This window comes from Poecilia formosa, unplaced genomic scaffold, assembly GCF_000485575.1.
Source record: "Poecilia formosa unplaced genomic scaffold, Poecilia_formosa-5.1.2 Scaffold310, whole genome shotgun sequence".
Taxonomy (NCBI): Eukaryota; Metazoa; Chordata; class Actinopteri; order Cyprinodontiformes; family Poeciliidae; genus Poecilia; species Poecilia formosa.
Genome location: NW_006800249.1, coordinates 256,300 through 274,690, shown reverse-complemented (window position 1 = coordinate 274,690; position 18,391 = coordinate 256,300). Strand labels below are relative to the sequence as shown.

General features: G+C 35.9%; 1 protein-coding gene across 1 annotated transcript in view; it reads right to left on the bottom strand.

Annotated features, from left to right (window-relative positions):
- LOC103152430 (neural-cadherin) overlaps positions 1-18,391 on the bottom strand; it is a 194,735-nt gene that overhangs the window by 173,701 nt on the left and 2,643 nt on the right. The window lies entirely within an intron of this gene.

Here is an 18,391-nt window from a genome sequence, read left to right as displayed (position 1 = left end):
TGCATAGATATATATAACATGTTTGCTACTTGTTATGTTTGCTACTTGATAAAGATGTTTGCTACTTAGTAAAGTAGCAAGCAATTATTCAAGATTTTTCAGGTCCAATTCTAAACTTAAAATGGTTTTAAGCAAATAAAACAGAAACTCACGGTCTGTGCTTCTATAAGAAAACAGTCAAAAAACTTCCAAATGGAAATGGTTTTCATGAATCATTTTGTCCTAAAATAAAACAAGTGTATGTTTGTCTGGACAAATAAATGACAATTCCTGCCCTGAAAGCACAAAAATAAAAGGAAAACATACAAAACAACAAAATGGCTGACACATATCTTCAGTAAAACACTCTCTAGCCTGGAACCCACTTTGAAATCCACCTCCTCCTCCTCCTCCTCCTCTTCATCCTGCAGCCCCCTAAACATCAGACGGAAAAACCAACATGCTCCAGAGGGGAGAGCTAACAGAGAAACATCCTCTCTATTTCTGGTTTTAAAAACATTTCTTTTACTCTGTCTCCGCTGGATCACAGCGATGCATTCATATTTGACAAGTGGCATCAATAAGTCAGCAGACGTGTAGATAGAAATGTCCTTGCACCTCCAGCACATTGGGACTCGGCGGGGAGCGTGTGTGTACCCGTGTTCATAGCTTTTCCACTTTTGTGTTTCACGCATGTTCACCCTGTCTCCATTCATATTTTTAATAGTTAATACAAGAGTGAAACCAGAGCTGCTGTTCACACACAACACCCTTAAATCTGGCCAACAAAGACACTAAATGGCAAGAATTTAGCGAAGGGTTTAAAGTTCTTCAGGCCGGATGGAAAACTGCAGAAATGTTGGAGAGTTTGATGATTTGCTTTAGAAATGAGATTCTACCAACATGATAACCTTGAGGTAAAAATGTGGGCAATGTTTCAGAATATTTACACGTAAATTTATCACCTGCATAACGTTATTATCTTGGAATAATAACATGTTTATTATTCCAAGCAGATACAAACCAGCATTTGGCTGCGAAACAAACATCTTACTCTAGGTGTTACTTTAATTAGAGAGATTGGTGGCACTCATTTACTTTCCACACCATGACTGTCCTGTTGTACACAGTGTAGGACGACCAAAACACAGGAAGGCGAGTTCAAGTGCAACGTGTGCTTTAATTAGTAATAAAACTAAACAAAAGAAAAACACGTATAAAAAGGAGGAAAACTGGCACACAAATCAGAGGTCAGCTGCAGAACGATCTGACAGCGACTGAAAGACTCAGGGAGTATATATACTGAGGAAGATGATTAGTAGACGGAAAACAGGTGAGTGTTTACAAATGGTGTACAGATGAGGAAAAGAAACACAAGGAGAGAAAGAAAATTATTTAACAGAACATGACAGGCAAGAATGACTCAAGGAACTTTAAACTAAAGAAAAATGTCACAAAACTCAAATGTTTACACGAACCGATGGCAGATTTCAGTAGTATTGCTTTGAGCATGTTCCAATGAATAAAAATTCACAAAATATATTTTTCAAGTAAATTGCCGATACAAAGAATATGTATGTAAAGGCACATCTGTCACAATAACATATTTTTTGTCATCCAGTCTTTGGTAGGAAGAGAAAGAAAAAAGAAAAAAGATAAATCAAAAGGACATTTTTTAACTGCTTTTAATTTTTAACTGCGACACGTGTAGCTATTGACTAACAAGAGAGTAAATTGGAGAAAAGATTATGATTTAGTAAGTAATACTGCAAGTGTCTGCATGGGGTATTATATGATATTAAATTTTACAGTGAAAAGTAACATTTTCATGAATATTAAACAATAACACCACATATCTGTGCCTATATGGACTACAATAGATGTAAATACCAAACATTACTAAAGAGAAAAGTCAAGTAGAACCGAACAAAATTATCAAAATGAAACAGAAAAATGAAACACAGCTCAGCCAGGAATCAGCGGGCCATGGTGGCTTCTTTCACACGAAACGTGGCGGACCCTGGGGGTGTGTGAGCGCGAGTGACGGCCGTCCTGTCAGAGCTCATTGGCGGCTGCAGCGCTCCAAACACGAAGCTGACTCACAATGCATTACTACCTGTGCTGTGAAGAGGTCTGCTTGTGTGGATTTTTAAACTTTGCACCATGTGACTTCGAGACACAGTGCATTCCTGTTGTGTCTCCGATTTTAGGTGTGTGTGAGGGGGTGAGGCTGACTGTCATGTTATGTTTTTCTGTGAAAGTGTTTTCACCTGGCAGAGTCTCGTTTGTCAGGTCAGTGGGTCACAGTTGCATGTGGTTCACTTGTTCTTCTGCCTCTGTGTGCATCAGTTTAATCTGCAAAACCTTTCAACATGTCAAGTTACTTCAAATGTAAAAATAATGCTGCCGTAGTAACGGTTTCAGCTTTTAATAATGTATCTATATCTATGCATATTGATTCACTTCAAATCTAATAATTTTTTAGTCTTCATAATTTTGTTTTTAACAGAGGTTCTAAAAAGTAAAAACAAAATAAATGGAAAAAGCACCACAATTTCCAATACATTTTGTTTAACTTCAAAATAAAAAAATGCTTTAGTTTCTTACCAGATTGGTACTTAACTGCATCATTACACAGGCGTCTTTTCTTCTTGTTTTAAGTCTCTTTTAAAAATGTGTTCTTTCTCCATTTCTTTTGTTTACTTGATGATACACATCATCAAATAAATTAGATTTAGATTTCACTGAACCTGATAAAAAAAATGCAATATATTTTTGAGGAAAAAGTGAAAAATGTGTTCAAAATCAACTTCTTTTGCTGTCATAATGTTCTGCAGAATAAAACAAATCCTGGTTCTTTCTTCACAACATTTATTTCATCTTAATTAAGGAAAACCAGTGTGATGCAAAGTAAATTGTGACTGGTTTCTGTGGGATATCCCTGTGAAGTGCTGATTCTAGTCTTACAATAATTTGCAGAATGTGTGCTGAAGAAGGCATGTGGGTCAGGTACCCTGGGACTGCTGGGTGACAGCTGGTGGTGTCTGTGCCGTGTGCAGCAGATGGACTGATCAGACCGGAAGATCAGAGGATATACAGTAGAAAGTGTGTACATCATAAAGAGTGGCCACCTGCTGAAAAAGCTATGATAACTGCAATAAGTACAACAGGTCCGTGGTAGTAAACTGTTGTGTTGGTAAAACCTGGTGAGATGTGGTTAATCACACAGATTACAATAAAATAAACTACAAAATGAAGCTTTGTGCACTAAATGTAGATTTTTTGGAACATATGGTTTTTAAAAATAGCAAGCACCTTTCCTTTATTATTCTATTACTCTATTAAACCACGAACCTGGGATCTTCAAATCAAAGGAATTACACCACATTTTGCTTTCTTACTTCATGGTTTTCCTTCATTTTCTTTCATATTCTGGACAACAAGGGAACCTTCAGCAAATAATTTGGTGTTACTGACTCAACTAATCTCATTCTTCTCAAACAGTATTCTCCCTCCCCCCTTACTGTCAAAGTATATGCATGCTGAAACCTAGAAACAGAAATACATTTTTAGTTTTTAATCATATTAGATACCCAGATGTGCAGCAGATGTTCTTGATAAATTTGTTTTTCATCTCCAGGTAAAATTGTATTTCTTAGGAATGAGAGCAAACATGGCACAAGAATGCTTCAATATCTCCATTGATATTGAAACATCAGTATAAAAAACAATTCAAATGCTTCACTTTTGTTAATATCACAGAAAAATAACATCTAACATATTAGAGTTTTAGTCTTATGTAGATATAAAGGAGAAAATTTTCAATATATTATTTAATTTCATATAGGTTAAGCACTGGTCAGGAAAAAGTAGTATATCGATATTTTCCTAGACTTATTAAAGCATTACACTTTGTATTCCTGTAAATCAAAGCACATGTAAACATATTGCTTCACACACAAAACTGCTTAAACAGGAAATAAGGTTGCATGTGTGTTTTAAATGTCAGAAAAAAGCTTACTGTTAGACTAAGTGTGTATTTCTATAACATTTCTCATTTTCAGTGCATTAATGAGAAAAAGGTTGTATCACACAGGAGGAAGGAGGAAGCAGGAAAAGAAGGTGACAGGAAGTTCACTGCAAATCTTGCTTAGACATGCAGAAAAATGCTTTTAGTGCTGGAAACCAAGCTGCCTCCTGAAAATGTTGAATGTCCCCAATATCTTCTCTCCCAAAGCTTAGCGAGAGGCGATAAGTAGCAACTAAGCAAGATGTGTGTGAGTGAGTGTGTGCACAGATGAGGCCATAATGAAAGCCCTTCTTCTTAAAGCACACTCCCCTAACTGCTGCCGCTGCATTCTGCACATGAACTGTTTAGTTGCTCAGTTTAGAAAAACATTTTTTTTCTACGGTGCTTTATTTTAATCTTTCATCAATAATGAAATATTTAAGTTTTAAATCACAAATTCTTGATTTTATGTTCTGATATTAGATTTCTGACTTTAAGATGTTTTCCTTGCAGAGTACTCACAAACAGATTAGTTGTACTTTGTGACGGCGCTCAGATTTACTGCTGCTTGCACAGGTCCCCTGTGCTCCAGCTGGATATTAGAGAAATGCCTCAATAAAGCAGTCATTAGGGACAGACATCTGAACCTTGTTCACCAGAAACAACAGATATCCATAGCTACAAAACCAATCAGTGTTGGAATTTGCTATGTAGCAGCATAAATAACAGCTCAGGTGTCTGAATCTGTCAACAGGACAGCTATTACCATGTTCTCCACAGACCTGACCTTTATAATGGAACGACAAGAAGAAAGCCATTAAAAGTCTAGTTTCTAGTTTTGCTACAAGCCATGAAGGGAACGTAAGAATCATCTGGATTAAAGTGATCAGACGAGACTTCAATTTTAACTTCTTCGCCTGCATACAAAGTGATATGTGAGGATTTAAACTAATAATGTGCATCAACATGAAGACACCCACAGTTGGCAGGTGAAATTCAAGCTAATTGTAAAAAAAAATGCTAGAGGCTGCAACAGACTTCAGATTTGGGTAAAGGTTCAACTTTGACCCCTAAGCCCGTAGCTACAGCTACAAATACGATAATTTGGATCAACACGAACGTAGCTAGGATTGAATTGAAATGATTTTTCTGCTAAGTTCCTTGAGACAACATTTCTCGTGAATTGGTGCCATATATAGATAAAACTGAATTTTATCAAATTGAATTGAATAGTTAAACGCAACAAACGTTTTAGTTAGTGGTGTCCACTACTCGTTTAAATCAAAGACTATTGATGTAATACATTGGCCTAGTCAAAGCCTTGGACTCATAGCCAACAGAGAATTTTAGAAAAGACTTGAAAACTCATTTTAAAACACATTATAAAGCCAATATGACTGAAACTGAGCTATTCAGCAAAGAATTGTAAGAACTTTAGACTATTTAGACCCATCTTTAAACACCCATAGCTCCGATTGCAGGAACATGTGCAGTACCTTCACCTTTGGGTTAAAACCCAATAAACTACATAAAAACATTTAGTAGTGGTGAAAAAGTTCAAGGAGCACGAATACTTTTGTGAGGTACTGAATTGTCAGCCTGTTTTGGTGTGCATGCAAATAGAGCAGCGTATATGGGACATAATGAAAGCTGCAGCACATGAATAATAAAATATGTAACCCCTAAAGTTTTATATTTTATGGGGAGGACAGGGATCACCATTTCCCCTCCTGTCATCCACTGAGGAGACAAGCGAAGAGCTGATAAGCTGCAGAGCATACTTTCAAATCAGCAGGGTGACCTTGGCTGGAAGCAAATGAAGAGTGAGCCAAGAGTGTCCCTTCATCTCCGAAAGTTCTTTCAGCCCACGGAGAACTGCTCTCCCCTGGGGAAGACCGCAAGGGTGAGAGGGATGGAGAGCTCAGGGGAGAGCAGGAAGCGGAGGACAAAGGGAGCACAAGCGGTGTCATGGTGAGGATTGATGGACAAGCCTGGGCTCAGGAGACGTCAAGGTTTTTAACGTGATTCTCCACGCTTCAGGGATCAGTGAAGGTCACAAAGTGCTGATGGATGGAACTGACAAATCACAGCTCTAAGAGCCAATGAGTTCCACAGTTTATCTTGGTCCTTAAAAGTTTTCCTCATCACTTACATGTGGAACGACCTCTCTTATCCTTGAAGACAACGGGGTTTTTTCTCTAAAATTAGCATTCTTTGGTCTTGCTCTTGTCTGTCAAACTCAAATCTAATTTTGTTCAAAGGTGCTTTGGTAAAAATATCGATGCCCATCAGTTAATTCAGGAAAAAGAAGAAGAGAGCAGCAGCATCCTTTCGAAATTTTGCAAATGGGTGATTCGAGATTAGAATAATAATTCACCATCATATTTACTGCACAAAACAAAGACATTGTGAATTTATAGTCAATGCATATCTGAACATTTTCCTGGGTTTTATCAGAGTTTCTCATCTAAAAGCTTCACCATGTGGTCTGTTTGTGTAATTCTTGCAGAACGATAAAAAACAAAACTTAGACCTTCTATTTATTGTATAGAAATGTGACAAGCAAAACGCATGCTTGTTCTGTTGGAGCTCCTGATGCAAAGTCAATGACTTAATACAATTAGCTCTGCCTCCTCAGACAGATAACTTTTATCCAATTGCTATTTCATGTTCAACTGATTTTGACGTTGCGTCAATAAGACCTGGTTTGATCTGATTAATTCTACAAAACTGAATATGAATTTGACCGGTGTGACTTTTACATTTGCTGTTTTTGTTGGTGCTATCTAAATACATCAAATTGTTATTACATTTGCTGTTTTTGTTGGTGCTATCTAAATACATCAAATTGATTTGAATGCCAACAATTGTATTGTGATTTTAACAACTTGAACATATTGAGCAACGTCTCACTGTACAGTTTTCTATTAGACCTGCCAGTGATTTAAAGAGAAGAAAAAGAAAGTGATGTGGAATAGCAACACTTGCCAACAACTTATGGTTTCTTTCAGATATTCAAATTATGCTCTAATGAAAACTTTGCAAATAGGCAGATTTTCCACCAATAATTTGGAGTTAAATTCTACAAAAAAAATCTAAAAGTACTGAACTGTAATCCACTCATTGTCTTGTTTCATGACACAATGATTAATGTCCAAACACTCCTTACTTCTGTTCACCAGGGTTTTCATTCTTTTCAAGCTGTTTACACGGCAGTGATCAGAGAAGTATTAGAAGATTTATCAAAACACTTACAACATATTTTTTATTTTAACAATATAGTAGCAAGTACAGTGTAAAAATCCAACTGAACTAATAAAGACTGCCTGTTGGCAAGTATGTGGTGCCTGAAGGGAGAAAAAGCTAAGTTTTAACCAAGAGTGGAACCACATCAGGTAAAACTTTTAACAAACTATCAAAGAATCTCTGAATATCTTTTTGAAACTGAAGACAAACAAAGAACATTACATTAGCAGCTACATCCTTCTGTGCAACCACCCATTCGTCCTGAGCTGGAAGAAAAGAGCAGTGACAGAGTGAGATGTGAGACAATTAGCGAGGACACGTCAAAACACACACACACAATGACGTGTAGCAGCCCTGCGGCTCCAAGCGTGTGTGAGTTTGCATTAAGGGAGTGGGTCGACATGTATGAAACAAACATGCAGCATCTCACGCAAACACACCGACACACACGCCAAACTGAGGTCATTATTCATTCCTGTGCTTGTGTGTTTTCGCTTGCATTGATGTGTGCAAGCTGACCGTATGCACAGGCCATTTGTGATGGATTTGTTGCTTAATTCAGTTACTGAAGGAGAAATAAAGTCTGACTGCAGATTATTCACTTCACCTCTATTTACCTTCACCTGAGTGGCAGGAGTGATGAACAAGAGCAGAGGAGATGGACGTACAATTTTTATGTAATATGAACTATAAAATTTCTGTCTTTTTTAAACTAACAAAACAGATCAAAACAATGGCGAAGAAAGTCTTCTCTCGAGAACCTTAGTTGTCAAACTGTTCTCATGATTCACTTTTCTTTTTATGCATTGGTTTAAGTTTTCCGTGGGTAAATGAACAAAGACATAACCATGCGATTCATTATTAAATTCTTCTGCTAGATTCCTTTTAAGTCTGTTTCCAGTCTATCTCACAAGAAAGCAGCTCAGTCTGTGCAATCAGGGTCTGGATTAGAAAGGTCAGAAAAGTAAAAAAAAAAAAAAAAAAAGGTCAGAAAAGAGATGGTTTTGAGATAATTTATACAACTTTCTTGTCTAATGTATGTGCATTTGGCTTGTGTTTCAATAGGTTTAAGTAATAGCACTCCAACATTGCCTTTATGCACATCTGGTACTCTAGTACATACAACTTTATCTCCAGCTAAGCCAGACTGGCATAAATATTCTTGGAAATGTCAACATCGAGACACCATAAACATCTCCAGACATACTTCTCAAATCGCATAGAAATTACCAAAGCAGGTGCTCTGTCTCCACTAATGAGGATTCACTCACATCAGCATGCTGAATGCTTGGAGGATCTCCAACTGAAGGTGGTCTGACCTACTTTCTGAATGATCTGGCAAACAATTATGGGAGCACTCATCAACTATCTCCCTCAGATGGTCAGATGTTTAATAAGTTAAAATATTTAAATGAAGGGCATCATAACTGATAGAGGTATTAAATAAGATATGAGAGAACTAGATGTGCCATGAAGTGCTTTGAATTTCTTCAAATTTATGCTTACATTTTATGTAATTTTACATGTAGGCACTTTACTGGCACTGAGACAGCAGTAAAGGCATCTTATGGTTGTTTTCCTAGCTGTTTTAACTGTGCGAGGAAAAATTAATTTTAATCAAAAGATTATGAATAACAGAGATTCTTGAGAATAGGGACAAAATGGGTTTTAATTTTCCCATTTTTTTTTTATTTCTCAACCTTATGTATGCAAATATGATAAATAATGTAAAGATGCTAAGGTGCAGGCTCCCAGTTGCAACATCTTTTTTAAATTGCATTTTTAATCGACCTGACCCAGAACTTTGTCATCACATCAAATATAAAATTATTTTTAAAATACCCTATTAGCGATATTTTTACAGACAAATGCTTCTCAAGAAACAAAAGAAATATTATTTAAAACTAAAAACAAAAATCCATCTGACGGAGTTGACAGTGCATGACGGAGTTGACATAGAGCTGAAGGTGGTGACAAACTAGTGAGTAAAATGAAAAACTCGATACATGTGAATTTATGTAAATACATTAAAATGAATTAATTGCACATTTAAGTGAGATTTGTCAACAATCTCACTGAAAGAATCACAAAAACTCTGACGGAGTTGACAAAATGCCAAACTACCTCATTATATGTGATGTTATTCTGAAGGCGGCCATATTGTAGCTCATCAGGTCCATGACATCTTTACAGTTTACCAAAATTAAGCTTTTATTTCACAAAATTTCATCAAAGTTTTGAAAATTGTCAGTTATGGAGTTGACACATCATGGTTGTGACGAGCAACTTAGGAATAAAAAGAAGAAAAAACTTAAGAATAACATAAGCTAACCAGAGCTAACTAGCCCTCTTAGCAAAGGAAGAGAAAGGAAGTGGTCATGGGGTCCTCAGAAGTTCTGGTGCCCCCCAATAATGCTTGATTTTTTTTAACATTTTTTTTTTTTGTCTGACGGTGTTGACACAAACTAGGGACAAATTTCAATGGAGTTGGAAAATATATAAAAATGATTTTAATTCAATTTATTTATACTTTTATAATTATTTATATGACTACTTATACTTAATTGTCATAATATATGATTTTAGTATTTCTTTAATTGTTTTAAACTATTATAATGTATTGAGTTCTGCTCCTGGACAAGGGATTTTACAGACATCCTCCACCAACTACAATGTTTAAAATAAAAATAAAAATATTCAGCAAACACCAGGAAAATATACATTGTTGTGCTCACATGACCCAGGTTAGTTTCGTCAGATATTTGAAAAAAATATATTTTGTGTATGTTTTATTCAAATTTTGTGCTTTATCCATAGGACCTGTTTTGTCCCTATTCTCAAGAATCACTAACTAACAAAACTAAAAATAACAGAAAAATGCATTTTGGAAAATGTACATTATATTAACAGTCTTACAAGGTTTTCTGTAATTGATAGAACCATGAATCCTGTTCAGTAGCATCAAATCATACACAATTGGATTAAGCAGCGGAGCAAAAATCCAAATAACACCAACAGGTCCATCTCTGAAAGGCACAAAAAAAACTATGTGAAAGTTTCGGAGTGGTCTCGTAAAATCTGTACTTAAATCCAGTTGAGCTGCAGTTTAACAACTTTAAATTTATTCATTCAAAGTACAACCATAAACTCAATAACTCTGCAGTGTAAGTCAGAATAGTTCAATGAGTGTTTGTTAACGTTTTTGTCTCATTTTGATAAGTACAGAATCCAAACATTTAGTAAGTTCGTAAAGGTAGGATTAAAAACAGTTCAAACATTAAAAATGTTTCAATGCTACAGCATTCTTCTGCTTATGGTTGCTTGGTCGAGAGTTTATTGCTGCAGTTTGGATGAGGTGACCTTGTCCTAGTTGTTGATCGGTGAATAATGGTGCCCGAGGACAAAGCTGATTGGCTGTCAATAAGCTATTAGGACAACAGGGAGAAACGGAGACAATTGGATGGGAGAGTAATGGAAAGCTACAGAGCGAGAATGAGAGCAGAGTGGAAATTAAAAAATAACGTTTATCGTATGATCAGCTCCCCCAAGAGGCTGTGGGTTTATTTACAGCTTTACTTCAGGATATTTTGCTGCTTTTAACAACTCAAACGTCTGAGCGAACTGTAGTTTGGGAAATGTTGGTTTTAGAGATGAAAGCAACAGATGTTTTATTGTGAAATACCTTTCCTGCTATTCCCCTGTATAGATATTGAAAACGTCTTCTTTGGTCTTCATCTGTTTTTCAGAGGTTTCTGGAAAGGTTCTAATAAAGATCTGTTCATTATTTAACATAGGAAACTAAATGTCCAGTTGTTTTCTACTGAAAATTAATTCAGTGATTTTTGGTGGCTTGGATCTAACAAAAACAAATTTGCTAAGTTTCAGTTTCTACAAAGACTCTTAAATGTAGTTTTGCACCAGCTTATTTCTTGACCCTGTTTTAAATAAACTAATTATGCCCCATAAATATGTGACATATACAAGTTAATGCTTCAAGATACAGCCGTGTTGTCCATACTTGCGTGCATTTGACCTTATCAAAGTAGCATTTATGAAATTCAAAAATACTGAAATAACTCCAACAATGTTCATTATTTATGTGCATGTTGCTGTTTTGTTGCCTTGAAAAGGCCACGCTTGAGAGCTTCCCTGTTTGGTCATAATAATTTGTCCTGCAGCTCTTTACACAAACACACAGTGTTTGTGCCGCTAACACAGCCTGCGCACACAAATATGCTTGAATGAACACCTTTTTTCAGGGGATTCATTAATCTAATGCATTCCCTAGCTCCAAGCCCTCTCACCTTAACCACAGCATGTCAAGCCACAACACTTACCAAATATTTAACCTGAACTAATCTTTATAAGTTGAGTGGCCAATCCTCACTTTAATGGTATAACTTATAATTAACCTCATAAAGAAATTAAAAGTATGTACGCAGATGTGCAGAATGAGAATATCTGCAACTAAATACGAGACAATTATGATCAATCTGTGTGACGCTGACAAACTCACAACCGCTGTGAAGCACAGCAGCCTGGAGGATACTACTGCATCTGGTGTCACACACACACACACACACGCACGCAAACATGTGGCGCTGTGGCGGGTTGCTTCGGGCCGCAGGCTCAATCCAGAAATAAAGACAATAGAATAAACCAGAAAAAAAAGCTGTAAGTGTGTTTGTCACCTCAGGGCTGCCAAGCACCGAAGATCCGCACGGGAACCTGACAGAACAGGACCATGTCTGGGTAATTATGTGCCTTGTGTGTCCATGTCTGTGTTTGTGCGTATTCAACACAAACACTCTTTGACTTAAACAATTAATAACAGTTAAATACAGTGGGGCTGAGAAAAAAAAGGCCCGTCAGTGTGCAGGCGGATGAATTAATTGCAGTCAACGGTAACGAGTTTCTCATTTAAATATGCAAATAAACACATTTATTACCTTTAATGAGACAGTGTTTTTCCCTGTGTGCATATTTTTAGTCCTTTTTTAATATAACAAAAAACAGTCTGGGCATGTTTGTCTTTTTATTTCATTGCCTTTAAACATGTTATTTAAATTACTTAATAAATCTAAATTAAATTCCTTTATGAGGCGGAGCTTTGCTTCCTTAGAAAATACAGTTTAAAAAAATCAACAATAATTCACAATAAAGGAACAACAAAATACTGATGGGTAAACAATTGCAGTGCTTGTTAAAAGTTACACTAGTTATAAATAATGGACATGTGCAGCTTATGCTGTCATGGTAAAAGCTGCAGCTACAATTAGACTCTCATTGACTTCTTAACTTAAAGATTATTGGGTTTTTATTCAATGATTCAATCATTTATTGATGTAACACACCAAAGTCATTAGTGTTAGAACACATTAGTGGATCTCTGAAAGAATAATGAATTAATGCATAAATAAGAGCAGAGACTGTCAGCACAGCCCAAATAAACAAGATATCAGTTGTTGTCCAGTAAAGAAAGTAAAACTAATCTTTACTTTCCAATAAAACATGCATGATGTTTTTTTAATAATCAGATTTGTCTCACTTTTATTCTTGGTTTTAATCTGTCATTATCTTGCAAGGAGCTCCTGCCTACCTTATTCTTTAACTGTCTACAAACACACTCATTGTGATGCTTTATTCATTGCAAAACCTTCACCCTCCTTTTTTAGAGTTCTTCTTTTAGTTTCCCAGTTTTTTATTTAAAGATATTTCTAGAAACTCCAAAAAGAACATTATCTAAAAGACATTTATGCCTTGTTGAAAAAGCAAAGACGCTCCATGAGATGCTCAGAGTGCAGCAGCAAACAGTATCTGACACATGCAGCATTTCAGTTTATAGAGTGAAAAATTATTGACCGTACAGTCATGAAAGTTTAACTTCGAGTTGCATCCTCCCGAGAGTGATTTAACATGAGTGAATCTTTTATTTTCACCCCAGAAGATGCATGGTTGTTCATTCATGCAGACAAAACATGGACTTCAGACAACTTCAAATGCTTAAATTTGTGTTTTATATATTAGTGAGAAGAGGGTAAACAGAAATAAAGGGTTCAGAATGAGATTTGCAAAAATGATTTGACATGACCATTAAATCTAAAACAACACTGCAAAACTTCACAGAAGCCATCATAAGAATAATTATTTACATTTGTATAGTTGCTTAATTACAGGAAAAACTCTGGATTGTTTTGTATTTGGACTAAAACTAACTTACTTGCCTCTAAACTCACTCAGTTTGACTTGAAATTTAGTTTTGACCTTAATAAAACTGTTTGCTTAAATACAATAAAGTTGAGTGAAAGAGGCAGATTGGACTTTTTCAAACATTTCTAATAGTTCATTACTGCAGGTACACAGTCTGTTATCTGAAGTAGATGAAGGTTTATACGCTGGTAGACCATGTGAAACCTGATCAATGCAGCTCAAAACAAGGCAAAACACTTTCTGTTCAAATAACAAAAAATACTTTGAATTGTTAATATCAGCTCAGCTAAATGAATTAGAATGTTTCCATTCATTCCTGACTTTTAAAACAGAATTCAGAACTTTATTTTTCTATCTTTAAAAGCTCCAGACTCCTTTGACAGCGTTGCAGTTTTGCATGGCCATTAATCAACAATTACAGTATATTTTTAAGTGCACAGCTAATAAAACTAAATTATACAATTATATTTAATAAATTAAATTATGCACTCATTAATTGGGATAAATGTACCTTTTGAAAATAACCTTAAGCAGTTACTATACATACTGTTCATTTGACCCACAAACAGTTTGACCCTGTTTAAATATACATGTGTTAAGGTAATAAATAATATTTAAGGCTCACTTAATCACCAAAAACAAAAGAACATTTTTTTATTTACCAGAGTCAAGAATAATTCGACATCAGTACACTCACTGCCATCTGCAGTAATGCACAAGATACAGAGTCCTGTGTGGTTTTTAAATAATTAAAATGCCTGCATAAATGCAAGTGATTGGTGTGAGAGCAGATGAATGTGAAGGGGAAATGATACTGATATCAAAATATGTTTTTATTGACCAAAATGACAATAATTTAATCACTGATGTCCAAACTGTGGCCTGATGTTTGTCACTGAATTCCTGAAGACAATTCAAAGCAGACGTTTGCTGCTCAGAGCTCGTTCCCACACGTCTAAATCTCCACCGCAGCCGACGAAAGACAGGCCGTCTCAATCAGCCGGACAGTTTACAGCGCCCAAATCCCACTCTCTTCCTCTGTGGCCACAAACCGCAGCCAACCTGGGCCTGTTGCTCTGTTTTAACACAAACACAGCTTCCTGTCCAGAGCTCTGGTTCTGCTGCCGTCCATGTGTTCAGACCTGGGAGAGACCCAGGTGAGCAAACACAACTAATTTTTACAAATAAATACCAAAGACGCTGTTTGGATTGACTGATTAGCCAGACCTCACCAGAACATCAAGCTGCCACCATGGCTGTCCAGATGTGAGGACTTTAGGCTCTTGGTTAAACATTTACTTTAGGTTGAGTGTGAGGGGGTCACAGCAGCATCTGGATGGCATTTCAACCCGTCAACCAGATCTGAGCTGCTGGCCATCAGCTCACTTCAGACTGACTACATGTTGGCCAGCAGCTCTGATTAACGCTGCTCCCAGATATTCTCCTTGATTTGTTTTAACTATCCTAAACTTTGACTGTTTATTGTGATGGACAGACGATCCGATTTTTTTTTAAGGTGTTCCAGAAAAGTTTGATTTAAAAGTTGAAATGTTTCTTCAAACACCACCACGTTTATCCAAATGATTGGCAAAATATGGATATTATATTGTAAACTTTAATCTTAAGCGATTCAGGACAAAACCTGCAAGTGCAACTAAAGATTATTTTAGTAATCGATTAATCTATTAATTATTCTCATGATTTAACCACTTAAGCCTTTTTATGCAATATTAAAAACACATTAAAAGATGCAAATAAAATACAAAAACACATTTTATTGCCTAAAATGCAATAACAGCATTCCTTTAGTGACCGTTAGCAGCAAAGGATGCATCTTCAGCTAAAAAGACGCTGTCTGACTTATCAATACATCAATAAGGCTGATCTGTTAACTAATTTATAAATTAACCGATCATAAATGCAAAATGTTTATATTTATTATACAGTTTTGGCTTAGTGGCTGCTCTGAATATGTTGTTCTTTCAGCAAATGGTCATTTTCAAAATATGTATTCAAGTTAATGATTAACTGATGACTAAATTAGTTAATTAGATGACAATTATTTAAATAATCGATTCATCATGCAACTTCAGACCGTGGCATTACCCTCTCTGACCACAACTTTCATTCATAAATGATCAAATTAAATATGTTGATGAATAATGATGGATACAATTCTTAATTTCATTGATCTTCCTCCTTTACATGTGAAATACAAACGAGCAAAAGATAAGTTTTGTGACCAAGAAACTGTTCAAAACTGGAGGAATGTGGGTGTAAAGACGATGAAAACAAGATTGTGTAAAATTAATGACTCTACATGAGAAGTTGAAAAAACCTTCAATAAATTAACATCTCCAAGAGCCAAACTTCTAGACAACTAAAACAAATATCCAGAAAGTATATTTTTTTAACAAAATAAATTACTGTTATCAAAAACCTAAGAGTATAATTAACAAACACTGGTTTATGAAGGGCTTTCATTACAGGAAGTATCGTAAAACAACCATCCTCTGTCATTTAGAAGACAATCTGTGAACAGTTTGTTCACAGATACCAAATCTGAGGAAATTTGGCTAAATCAACTCTTTCATGTTGATCATATCAAAATCAGACTCCAGTGTTTCTGTTGAAATTAAGTTGGTAGTTTTTCCAATCTATTCCTGTTCAGTTTAGATGAGACTAGTTGGTTTCCTGTTATAGCATCTAAAGATGCAAAACGAGCTAAAAAGGTTCAGTATCTACTAGAAGTTGTGCTCCATGCTGAGTATATTTTTATTATACAGAATAAACTGAAGAGAAAATCCTCTTCAGACTGAGCAGGTTCAGTTTAACATGAACCTTTTCAGTAACTTTACATTTCATACGTCTAAAATGGTTAACTGTGTTTATTCATGCTCTGAAAAAAGGCCAATGTTGGAATGTTACCATGAGTTTTTTCTGTAAATATTCTGATTAATATGATCTTTTGATCAGCACACCTAGCCTTATTTATCTGAGTGTAACTGTTTTAATTTTAAAAATGGAATTTTATTCCATGCAACTGAATGGAAACAAAAAAGACTAAAAGGAAACTAGTGAACACTGGAAATATATGTTATTTTAATGGAGCATGCCACTCATATCAGCTGCTCATGGTTACAACTGATAATTCACAAAATATATAAAAAATAAAATAAAAAACTGGAGATATGCTTAAGAAAAGGATATTTTATTCCTGGTTATATGAGCTGAATGTCAAAGGTTATACATACAGTATGTGATATAACGGGAATATTTTTACTGAAGAATGAAAAAAAATAAACTACCCACTCTCCACCCGAATTTCAATAAACACTGGCAGATGAGATAAGTGCTTCATAACTTAATTTGTTGTTTAGACTGAGTGGAGTTAACGATGCAAATGAGTTCCTGCTGCATTGCAGAAGTCAAACATGCAGCAAAAACAAATCCTTCCCTTTATCAGGAGCCTTCAACCATCTGAATATTCAGCTTCAGAGAAAACTTCTGGAGCGACGTGTGTGTGTGTCTTTTCCTCTCCTAACTGGAAAACTAAAATCTGTGTGTGAAGTGTTTTGGGGTGTGCTTGCTCACACCTTACAAACTAAACACTGTTTGTCCTTTAACAGTCTGCTGGCGGCACACACAACCTAACACACTCCCTTTATTCTCTCACACACACACTTGGCAGGGATCTGTGGAGTGTTGTGAAGAATGAATGAAAGAGCAGAAAAGTAGCCGTTGACGGTTGGGGTCAATTCAAACTGCTGGAGAAGAGCCAACACATGGGCCGTTACACACACGCACACACACCGACTGAATGAACACTTCTCACTTCTCAACATAGTAAAAATCTGCACAGCAGTGTGAAAGGAAACTTTCTGAAGCTGCATGAAACCTAAAATATGAACAACGATGACTGTAGTGAAGAGTTTCTACACTCTTCCTTATGGAAACTTCAACCTCCGGCTAAATTTCAATGCTCCTTTACTCACTTTGTCTGAATCAAGAGCTGCAAACCAGATACCATTGTTGTTACTGTCCAATTTTAGCCCATCTGCTTCACTGTTTGACATGCTGAGCTTTTCGGAGCGGTCATTTTCCTCATGTCTGCCCATGTCCTCTCACCTCTGACATCAACAAGGCGTTTTTGTAAACCTGATAGATGGTTATGATTAAATCAACAGTTTCTGAAAACTGCAAATTTGTTTAATCTCCTTTTTTCCCTCCATTCTGATGCTGGCTTTGAACTTCAGCAAGTCGTCTTCACCACACCTAAATGCTCTGAGTTGCTGACATGTAATTTGTTGTTTCACTTGTATAGCTGAGCAGCTGTACCTAACAAAGTGGCCGATGATTGCTTGTTATACCGACCCAGAATTATTCAAACCTTTAACAGATTTCGGTTTAATGTCATTTTCATTTAATCAAGATGTTCTCTTACGGAAAGAAGCCAGCATCTCCTAACATATAAGACAATTTTTGAAATAAAAAATGATTGAACTGCTTTTAATTTACATTGTAAACAAAAGTGGGTTGTCGAAAATCATTTATGATCTTGCCAAAAATCAACTGAAAAGCATTTATTATCATATTTTTTGCGGGTTTCTGCTTGTTTTTAACCAAGTTATCTTTGGTCATGAACTTCAACTCTTTATGGTGGGAAGACCACCTTGCCATTACCCTAATGTTTTTGCTTCCACAGGTTCAAATCCAGACTGCAATTGTGCAACTCAAAAACGTTAATTTGATCTCTGATCAGAAGAAGAATTTTACCAAAATTAAAAGATTATTTTTAATAAAGTTAAATTTAGCATCCGGACTTTACTTCTCTTTAGATCCCGCTTTACCTCCAGAAAAACATCAAACTAAGGCAAATAAACTTTATAAACAATTGGATACCAACAATAAAAATACTGTTCATGATCTTAAGTACAGAATTCTAAG